Source organism: Oncorhynchus nerka, linkage group LG14, assembly GCF_034236695.1.
Source record: "Oncorhynchus nerka isolate Pitt River linkage group LG14, Oner_Uvic_2.0, whole genome shotgun sequence".
Classification (NCBI taxonomy): domain Eukaryota; kingdom Metazoa; phylum Chordata; class Actinopteri; order Salmoniformes; family Salmonidae; genus Oncorhynchus; species Oncorhynchus nerka.
Window position 1 is genome coordinate 57,851,722 of NC_088409.1, and position 9,756 is coordinate 57,861,477.

Below are 9,756 nucleotides of genomic sequence, written 5' to 3' on the forward strand. Positions count from 1 at the left end.
TTAGGCTTAGTGACGTGTTTCACTTTGGAATACGTTGGGCATGATTATTTTGTTTGTTATTTTTGTGTGGTGTCTGTGGACTGAGCAGTTGTCTTGGGGGCACATCCATGGCTTGGGGGAATCTGCCAGCGAGATGGATGGTTTATTTCCTTGCCAGCGGGCTACAGTGCGTAATTACCCACCGCAAATCCGCACGAAGACTAGCATTGAGGTATTGTAGGTTTCGGGGAAGCTCCATATATATATCTCTCTGTGGTACCCAGTGTGAATGTCATTTATCTTGTTGTGGTCTGGTGTGCTCATTAGAGGGGAAGAACGAGATTCTTTTTTTAGTATCTACTTCTGACTATGGTGTCTTACGTCGACCAGTTAATTTGTTTACCATCCGAGGAACTGTTAGAATTATGTACTAAAGAACAGCTGTTGAAGATTGCTGTACGTTAAGTTTGAAATTAGTGATACATTTTTTTTAAAAAGTCTTATGTTGATGTGGCCAAAATTTAATGACAAGGACCCTGAGTTATTTTTGTTGGTGCTTGTTGCTGACATGTGCCCCATTCTGAATATTTATGTGACTGACCATTACGTGGCGACCCTCCCACTCTGTCTGCTGTATTCTTTCTCTGTGCTCTCTTGTTTTCCTTATTAGGATATCTGCGGGAGGAATTGGGAGGGTTGTCGGCGACATGGGACACACCTGGGCCTGGGTGTGTTCAAGGAAAAAATAAACGTCTTCGCCGTTCATTGAGGAGACTCTCTCCATGCAGACACTGATAGATTTTGGTTGTCGTTTTTGTGGCTGTTTTGTTTGTTCGCGTTGGCACCTTTCAACACCCCTCATTATCACATTCATGCGCGCAACCACTGACTACACACCATTGTTAGTCGTATTTGTACTTTTAGTTAAGGAAAAACAAAATATATTTATCTCCACGTTGTCTCCCTTTTTGTTAAAAACTTCAAGCTGGTTCGTGACGTTACTTACTTCAGAATCTACTCCATATTTTAGAGCAGACTATGGAGTATAATGATACCAAAATTGTGTATGTACTATTTCATCCAGGCACTTGTCTTCTCTTATCTGGACATCTGCAACTCTCTGTTGGCTGTGCTCCCCGCTTGTGCCATAAAACCCCTGCAAATGATCCAGAATGCAGCAGCCCACCTGGTTTTCCACCTTCCCAAGTTCTCTCATGTCACCCCGCTCCTCCCCACACTTCACTGGCTTCCAGTTGAAGCTCGCAGCCACTAAATTACCATGGTGCCTACATTACGGAGCAGCAAGAGGTACTGCCCCTACCTACCTTAAGGCTATGCTCAAACCTGAGCACTCCATTCTGCCACCTAAGGTCTCATGGCCCTCCTACCCCGATGGGAGTGCAGCTCAGCCCAGTCCAAGCTCTTCTCTGTCCTGGCACCCCAATGGTGGAACCAGCTTCCCCCTGAAGCTGGGACAGACGCGTCCCTGCCCATCTTCCGAAAACATCTGAAACTAGTATCAAACAGTATCTTAAATAATCCGCCTCTCCCCCTCCAAAAATAATACAAATGAATTAAGCAGCACTTGACCCCCCCCCCCCCCCCCTTCTAGCTCTGACTCTACTGATAGCTACGTTATTGAGGAAAAATGTACTTTCTATGCCTGTGATATGTGGTTGTCCCACCTAGCTATCATAAGATCAATGCGCTAAATGACTAAAATGTCCATCTAAGTCTATGGTTCACGGATCATGGGGTCTTACAGGAGGCATGTATAGGTCTAAAAGGAGCTTTTTTTTTTCTTCACAAATGGTTTGTGATACCGTACAAATGTAAAAAAAAAAAAAAAATAAAAAACATATCAAACATCCTCCTGAAGTTTCTATTGTGGAAATGCTAGAACGTTCTGATACCAAAAATATCTGCTGGCCACACTGGCATCCATATGGTTCAATGTGGGAATCTCAAAGGTTCAGACTAAAAATTGAAGCAAGAGACAAAGGGGTAGCACTGACTAAATGTGCTTTTTCTTCCAGTAGTTATCATTATTGGAGGTTGCATCACCACAATCAATGGTTATGGGTATCAGCTAGTATGGAAAAACAAATCCAGTGATCATATCCACTCCCAGACATAGCATCATACCAATTTTGTGCACAGCTGACAAGATCTCAGGAAATGTAAGCAGGAACATTGTACCAGATAAATCCCTTGGGGCTTCACAGTAATATGGTCGTGGGAATGACTATTTAAGGGTGGTCTACCTCCCTGGTGATTTATTGTGTGTGAGCACAAGATGCAAAAGGCCTAAAAATTTTTTAAACATATATGACTGTTGTACTTCATGGGCCACGTTGAGGAATAACCATAGGCTGGTTAGCGAAGTTAATGTAGGTAAATAGGTGTTGGGTATATTAGGCTAAATCATTTCTCTAAGAGCTTGGGAAGACCCGAGGGAGTTCTGTCACGGGGAGGGTTCAAGGTATACTCAAAGGTTCACCTTAAACCCTCCCTGTATGTGTTGTGTTAACGGGAAAATGTGTATGTCTTATGGCTTTAACCATGCTAATTAGTCAACGTGCCATCGTCAACAGCATGCTACGTAATCTCAAACTAGGATCACATTTGAACATCTTCTTTGATAACAGCTCATACATGTCCATATGAATGCGGTTAATTTACATATGAACTACTGTATGTACACATAAAATGTTTGTTATGCTAAGACCAAATAAGGAAGGTTTGTTGAGTGCCCCTTTGAGTGCTTTGGGAGCCTGTTCAGTTATGCATACTGCTCCGGTCGGACTTCTGAAGGCCTTTGTCTTGTTTACTCTGCTGTGAGAGGACAGCACACACACACATCACTTTATTTACAGTTCAGTAGGTTCTGAAAATTGTGACGTTGGACTTCATACAGTAGCCTATTCTCTTTTTACTCCAGTGCAATCTTTAGCCATGTCAGTTCTAAAACGTTCTGTTACCTGTAGGAGTATTCCCATCCAGCCATTGGTATGTGACGCCTTGGTTCACATTTTAAATGAGTTGAACTTGAATAATCCTGGGTGGAAGTTAGGAGACTGAGGCAAACGTGGGATGCACACAGCCATAGCGGATTACACTTTGTCTTAGCTTCTTCTACACCTCTACTCCAGCTAATTGAGAATGCACTGCTCAAACACCTAATCCCATAACAAATGGAGGAATTTGTAATTACGATTTAGTGTCTGTTGGGGTAAGTCAGTGCTATCACCTAAAACAAAAGACTGGCTCCCAAATAGGAGGTAAGAGCAGAGAAACTTTGACTGCACATCTGAAATTCTCTCTTGTCCCAAATAATATTTAGAATAAATACCACAGATGGTAAAAACCAGTCACGCAGGGAAGGTTCATGAGGAACATTTGAATCTGTCACAGGGGTTAACTGAATCAGGACCCGAGTTGTTTTTATTTACATTTATAATGGGATTCCCTGAGTCGTCTCCTTCGGGGCCTGCAGGGCAATGCCCCGATGCTGTCAGCAGCCTAGGTGGCAGAGAAAGGCCGTCTTAGTGTAACTCCCAGGCTTCCTGGGTTATTGTTGGCAGTGTTTTGCATTCCAGGGAAAGTCAACGGGCACTTACTGCTGTGCCCAGGGAGATTCCCTATGCTGACCTTTTTGGCGATTTATCAGCTCTGACAGAGTCTGGGTTAGTGCTGGGGACATGCAAATTCAGCCAAGGCAGAGAAGGGTGAGAGACGGCATCGGCATCCCCAAGCAGCATAGGAGGAGGGTCATTCTATTTCTATGTGTCGAACATTATTCAATGTTTACGAAATAAAAAATGCCTTCCATTATCCATATGACAAAACAATTAGAACTGAACACAATCAATCATTGCGTCAATGACCCATGCCAGATTACTCCTTAACCATGTTTCTGACTGAGGCTAGACCGGCTGAGGAAACTGGCAGTATGTCAATCCTGCTCTGTTTTTGTCACTTTTCTATAAGCATTCTGATATTCCTGTTGTGTTCACTCAAACCCATAAACATTGTTTAAAGACCAATTATAAAAGAGGACAGACACAAAGGAATGCTATGAATTATGAATTGTCCCACACTCATCTCTTTTAGACATTTCAGAGCAGGGCACCTTTCAGCTACATTACTGTGACTCTTAATTTCACGGCCCGTCACTCTCGGATCAAACGCTATGGCAAAAGGCTGTCGCGCAGGCCAGGGGGGACACAGGTCGATGAGGGAGGGGGGTCAGGAGAGGGTAAGAAAGACAAGAAGAAAGCTATTACATTAATACAAACGGGCAATTCTAAATTACAGAGCTGTGCGGAAATCGGTTACACAAGTCTCCCAAAGACGGATTCAAACCCTCGTTTTAAATCCCCCACATTTCCAAATTCATCATAACACTGACGACAAGCCACCCTCTCCAATAAAAAAATGCTGACCCCCCCCCAAAGCATTGTGATTTATGGATGTTTAACTTTGTCTTCACCACCTGGGAGGGATTGACTGTGCCTGTTGAAATCAACAGAGAGGTGGAGGAAAAGGATTACACCTCTTGAAATGAAAATCACTCATGTGGATTACATTTGAGTATTGTGTTATAACATACAGTATCAGCCAACGCATCCAGATATGAGACAATAATAATAATGAAAGTAATAGTAATACAAGTAATAACAGTAAAATACTAATACATTTTATGTGCACCTTTCAAGGTACCCAAGGACACTTACAGAGTAAAACTGAAAATGGCTAATATAAACATGACAATACCAAAAGCAAAGTGCATTACAAAAAAAGGCACATGGCACCAAAAAGATCAATAATACCTCGGGGAAAAACAACAACAACAGAGGAGAGGTTATCAAGGCAGTTCAAATTCTGAGGCTACTTTAGAGTAAATGGAAATGCACTTGTTCTCAGGTGAAATACGATGCCTAGAGCTTACCCCCTGATGTTGTACAACAGTTGAATTCATATTATTTTAGTCAAAGTCTGATATATATGGTCTCCCTTGGGGCTCAGTTGGTAAGGCACGGCGCTTCCAACGCCAGGGTTGCGGGTTCGATTCCCGTGGGGGACAATTATGAAAAAAGTATGAACTCACTACTGTGAGTCGCTCTGGATAAGAGTGTCTGCTGAATGACAAACGTGTGAATGTATTTGTGCTTGAAGTGGGAAATCTGAAGTGGGGACTTGCATTTTTTGGGGGGAATCCGTGTGTTTCCCCTATGACATAACGTGCCAATACTTTTCAGTTAACATTAATTCTATTTGAATGTTGCCACCCACCAGCATGGCATTTTTGATTAATTAATCAGAATCACCTGCAAATTTTACCTCTTTGCGAGTCACGAATGAGCTGAGTCAAATAGCTTTTTTCCATAGCCTAGACTTGGCTACCTGAGCCATGGAGCAAATTGAAATAGGTTGTGCAAACTTATGCTTATGAACATTATGAACATAATCCATTGGATTAATCCCCCCCCCCCCCATCGCCTCAAGATAATGGTTTTGACCATTTAAGCCTTGATTCACTACATGTTTCGCTGCTTGGATTGGTGCAGCTGAACCACAAGTGTCTATCCTGTAATTAACAGGTACCTATTTTGTTGTGCTGTTGTTACATTTGTATGAGTGTTTTGTGTCCGATGCGCTCAGGATCTTGTTACATGACATTTGCGACATGCATCATGAGCAAAGTCATTGTAGCCTATCATTTCACTTCCCCTGTGAGAACCATTAGCACGGGCTGACTTGGATTTGTTGTCCCACAGACAAAGCCTGCCAGGCTTTAGAGGTTGAATGCTAGTCTGAAAAGGTGGATTTTGGTGAGGGGGGTGACCAGTACGCCAGAGTCAGAGGACTGTGGGTGTAGATGTGTAGCATGTTGGAGAGATAGGAGGGAGACAAGCTATGCAGTGATTTGTAGGTTAGGAGCTTTATTGGAAGCCAGTGGAGGGTGTGGTGTGTTCCCAGGGTTTGGTGTGGGTGAGGAGTCTCATGGCTGAGTTTTGAATATACTGAAGTTTGATGAGGGAGCTGGCAGGGAGTCCATACAGGAGAGCAATAGACCAGGCATAATGAAGGCATGTGTAAGGGTTTCAGCAGCTGAGTTGGTAAGTGAGGGGCGGAGACTGACGATGTTCTTAAGACGGAAGAAGGCAGATTTTGTGATGGCTTTGATGTGGACATCAAAGGAGAATGTGGAATCAAGGATGACCCCCAGGTTCTTCCCCTGAGGGGCAGGATGATTGATAGAGGAGCCGTCAATGTTAAGGCCAAAACTCCTCCACCTTCTTCAGGAGCGATCTGGGGGCCATCAACATGGCCTCTGTTTTATAGCCGTTGCGCTTCAGAAAGTTTGAGCTCATCCATGATTGTATTTATTTTAGAGAGTTTATGGGTGTTCAAGTGTCTCAGAGATGGTTAGGGGTGAACATAGATTTGTGTTTCATCAGTGGAATTGGAGACTGTTTTGATGGATGATTTGACCGAGGGGTCGGATTATAGATAATGAAAAGGAGAGCCACTAGGACTGAGCCTTGGGGGACCCCCTGGCGGACAGGAGCATGGGCGGATTTTGTATTTTGGTATTTATTAGGATCCCCATTAACTGTTTCGAAAGCAACAGCTGCTCTTCCTGTGGTCCACACAAAACATAAAACATGACATAATACAGAACATGAATAAACAAGAACAGCTCAAGGACAGAACTACATACATTTAAAAACGGCACACATTGACTACATATCAATACATACATACAAACTATCTAGGTCAAATATGGGAGAAGCATTGTGCCATGAGATGTTGCTTTATCTGCTTTTTTGAAACCGGGTCTGCTGTTAATTTGAGCAATATGAGATGAAAGGGAGTTCCACGCAATAATGGCTCTATGTAATATTGTACGCTTCATGGTTTTGTACTGGATTTTGAGACTGTAAAAAGACCCCTGGTGGAATGTTTGGTGGAGCAAGTGTGTGTGTGAATTGATTATGCAAATAATTTGGAATTTTCAACACAATGTTTCTTATAAAAACAAGAAGTGATGTAGTCAGTCTCTCCTCAACTCTTAGCCAAGAGAGACTGGCATGAATAGTATTTATATTGGCTCTCTGATTACAATGAAGAGCTCTGTTCTGAGCCAGGTGCAGCTGAACAAGGACGTTCTTTGCAGCACTTGACCAAATGGCGGGACAATAATCCATACAAGACAAAACTATAGCTTGCAGAAGCTGCTTTTTGGATTGTGGTGTCAAAAAAGCAGAGCATCTCTTTTTTTATGGATATACCTCTCTCCTCTCTCTAATTACTTAAAAATCATACAATGTGATTTTCTGGATTTTTGTTTTAGATTCCGTCTCTCACAGTTGAGGTGTACCTATGATACAAATTACAGACCTCTACATGCTTTGTAAGTAGAAAAACCTGCAAAATCGGCAGTGTAATCAAATACTTGTTTTCCCCACTGTATATGGTTGAGTCATAGACGCACAGGCGTTGTTTAATGACAGTGACAGGTCATTGGTAAAAATAGAAAAGAGAGCCTAGAGAGCTGTCATGCGGTACACCACGCCCTACATGTTTGACATTAGAGTGACTTCCATTTAAAAAAAACTCAGTTCTATTATATAGACAGCTCTGAATCCCCAATTTTGCAGAGGTTGAAAAACCATAAAACATACGTTTTCTCAACAACAGGTTATGATTAGAGCTTTTGCAGTGACTGTGTTACCATCAAATCTGTAGGCCTATAGTACTTTTAAAACTCACCTCGCTGTGCTGATCTATTTGAAGAAAGAAGTTCAGCAGCAGGATTAAACAGTGTAAAACATGGTTGTTGAGGATGATGTTTCAAAGCCGAACACAATGAAATGGACATCGCTTTCAAAGGTGATGATTAATTAGAAACACCAGATGGATATTAGACCATATGCATATGCATAGGTTTATGAGCCCAAAACCTGAAAAAAACAAGTGAAGTATACATTATACAATACATAGCTTACCGCATGGCATAAATCATACACCAAAACTGATTTAAGATGTTTTGGTACATAATTGGTCTAGTCTGTACTCCAAAATTAAACACATTTGAGTAATCGCCTTTGAGTTTGGACTGCGTTTCCATCTCCTCCTCTCTCTCCTCTCCTATTCCTTTCAACAGTTTAGTGAAATATGTTTTGTTGCAAAAACATGTTACTGTCAATGTTTCCGAACACACTTTACTTGGTTTCCCCAAATAATCCCTGGGTAGCAGCAGGAACAAGGTTGGAGAGCCCATGGCATACGGAGTTTGGGCGGAATATCACCTGTCGGGGGCAGCGAGAGCATGCTCCTCAAACGGTGGTTGACGAGTGGAGTGAAATAAGTTTTCTTATATTTATTTCTCATCTGCTCATATTAAGCACATGCTCCTCCGCTATGAATCCACGGTGGCCTACAAATTGGACCAGTGGGAAAGCACGTGGCTTCCATTCGCTGTTCGAGTACATGCAGTTGACATGTATCTTTTCCCGTGTCCCTGTTCCTGCCCATTCGCTGTTCGAGTACATACAGTTGACATGTATCTCTTCCCGTGTCCCTGTTCCTGCCCATTCGCTGTTCGAGTACATACAGTTGACATGTATCTCTTCCCGTGTCCCTGTTCCTGCCCATTCGCTGTTCGAGTACATACAGTTGACATGTATCTTTTCCCGTGTCTCTGTTCCTGCCCATTCGCTGTTCGAGTACATACAGTTGACATGTATCTCTTCCCGTGTCCCTGTTCCTGCCCATTCGCTGTTCGAGTACATACAGTTGACATGTATCTCTTCCCGTGTCCCTGTTCCTGCCCATTCGCTGTTCGAGTACATACAGTTGACATGTACAGTGCCTTGCGAAAGTATTCGGCCCCCTTGAACTTTGCGACCTTTTGCCACATTTCAGGCTTCAAACATAAAGATATAAAACTGTATTTTTTTGTGAAGAATCAACAACAAGTGGGACACAATCATGAAGTGGAACGACATTTATTGGATATTTCAAACTTTTTTAACAAATCAAAAACTGAAAAATTGGGCGTGCAAAATTATTCAGCCCCTTTACTTTCAGTGCAGCAAACTCTCTCCAGAAGTTCAGTGAGGATCTCTGAATGATCCAATGTTGACCTAAATGACTAATGATGATAAATACAATCCACCTGTGTGTAATCAAGTCTCCGTATAAATGCACCTGCACTGTGATAGTCCCAGAGGTCCGTTAAAAGCGCAGAGAGCATCATGAAGAACAAGGAACACACCAGGCAGGTCCGAGATACTGTTGTGAAGAAGTTTAAAGCCAGATTTGGATACAAAAAGATTTCCCAAGCTTTAAACATCCCAAGGAGCACTGTGCAAGCGATAATATTGAAATGGAAGGAGTATCAGACCACTGCAAATCTACCAAGACCTGGCCGTCCCTCTAAACTTTCAGCTCATACAAGGAAGACTGATCAGAGATGCAGCCAAGAGGCCCATGTTCACTCTGGATGAACTGCAGAGATCTACAGCTGAGGTGGGAGACTCTGTCCATAGGACAACAATCAGTCGTATATTGCACAAATCGGGCCTTTATGAAAGAGTGGCAAGAAGAAAGCCATTTCTTAAAGATATCCATAAAAAGTGTAGTTTAAAGTTTGCCACAAGCCACCTGGGAGACACACCAAACATGTGGAAGAAGGTGCTCTGGTCAGATGAAACCAAAATTGAACTTTTTGGCAACAATGCAAAACGTTATGTTTGGCGTAAAAGC

General features: G+C 42.5%; 1 non-coding gene across 1 annotated transcript; it reads left to right on the forward strand.

Moving 5' to 3' along the window:
* Nucleotides 1-4,989: 4,989 nt before the first annotated feature.
* On the forward strand, nucleotides 4,990-5,065 carry trnag-ucc (transfer RNA glycine (anticodon UCC)). Its single transcript has one exon. It is a non-coding gene; the product is annotated as a tRNA-Gly (tRNA).
* The last annotated feature ends 4,691 nt before the right edge of the window (nucleotides 5,066-9,756 follow it).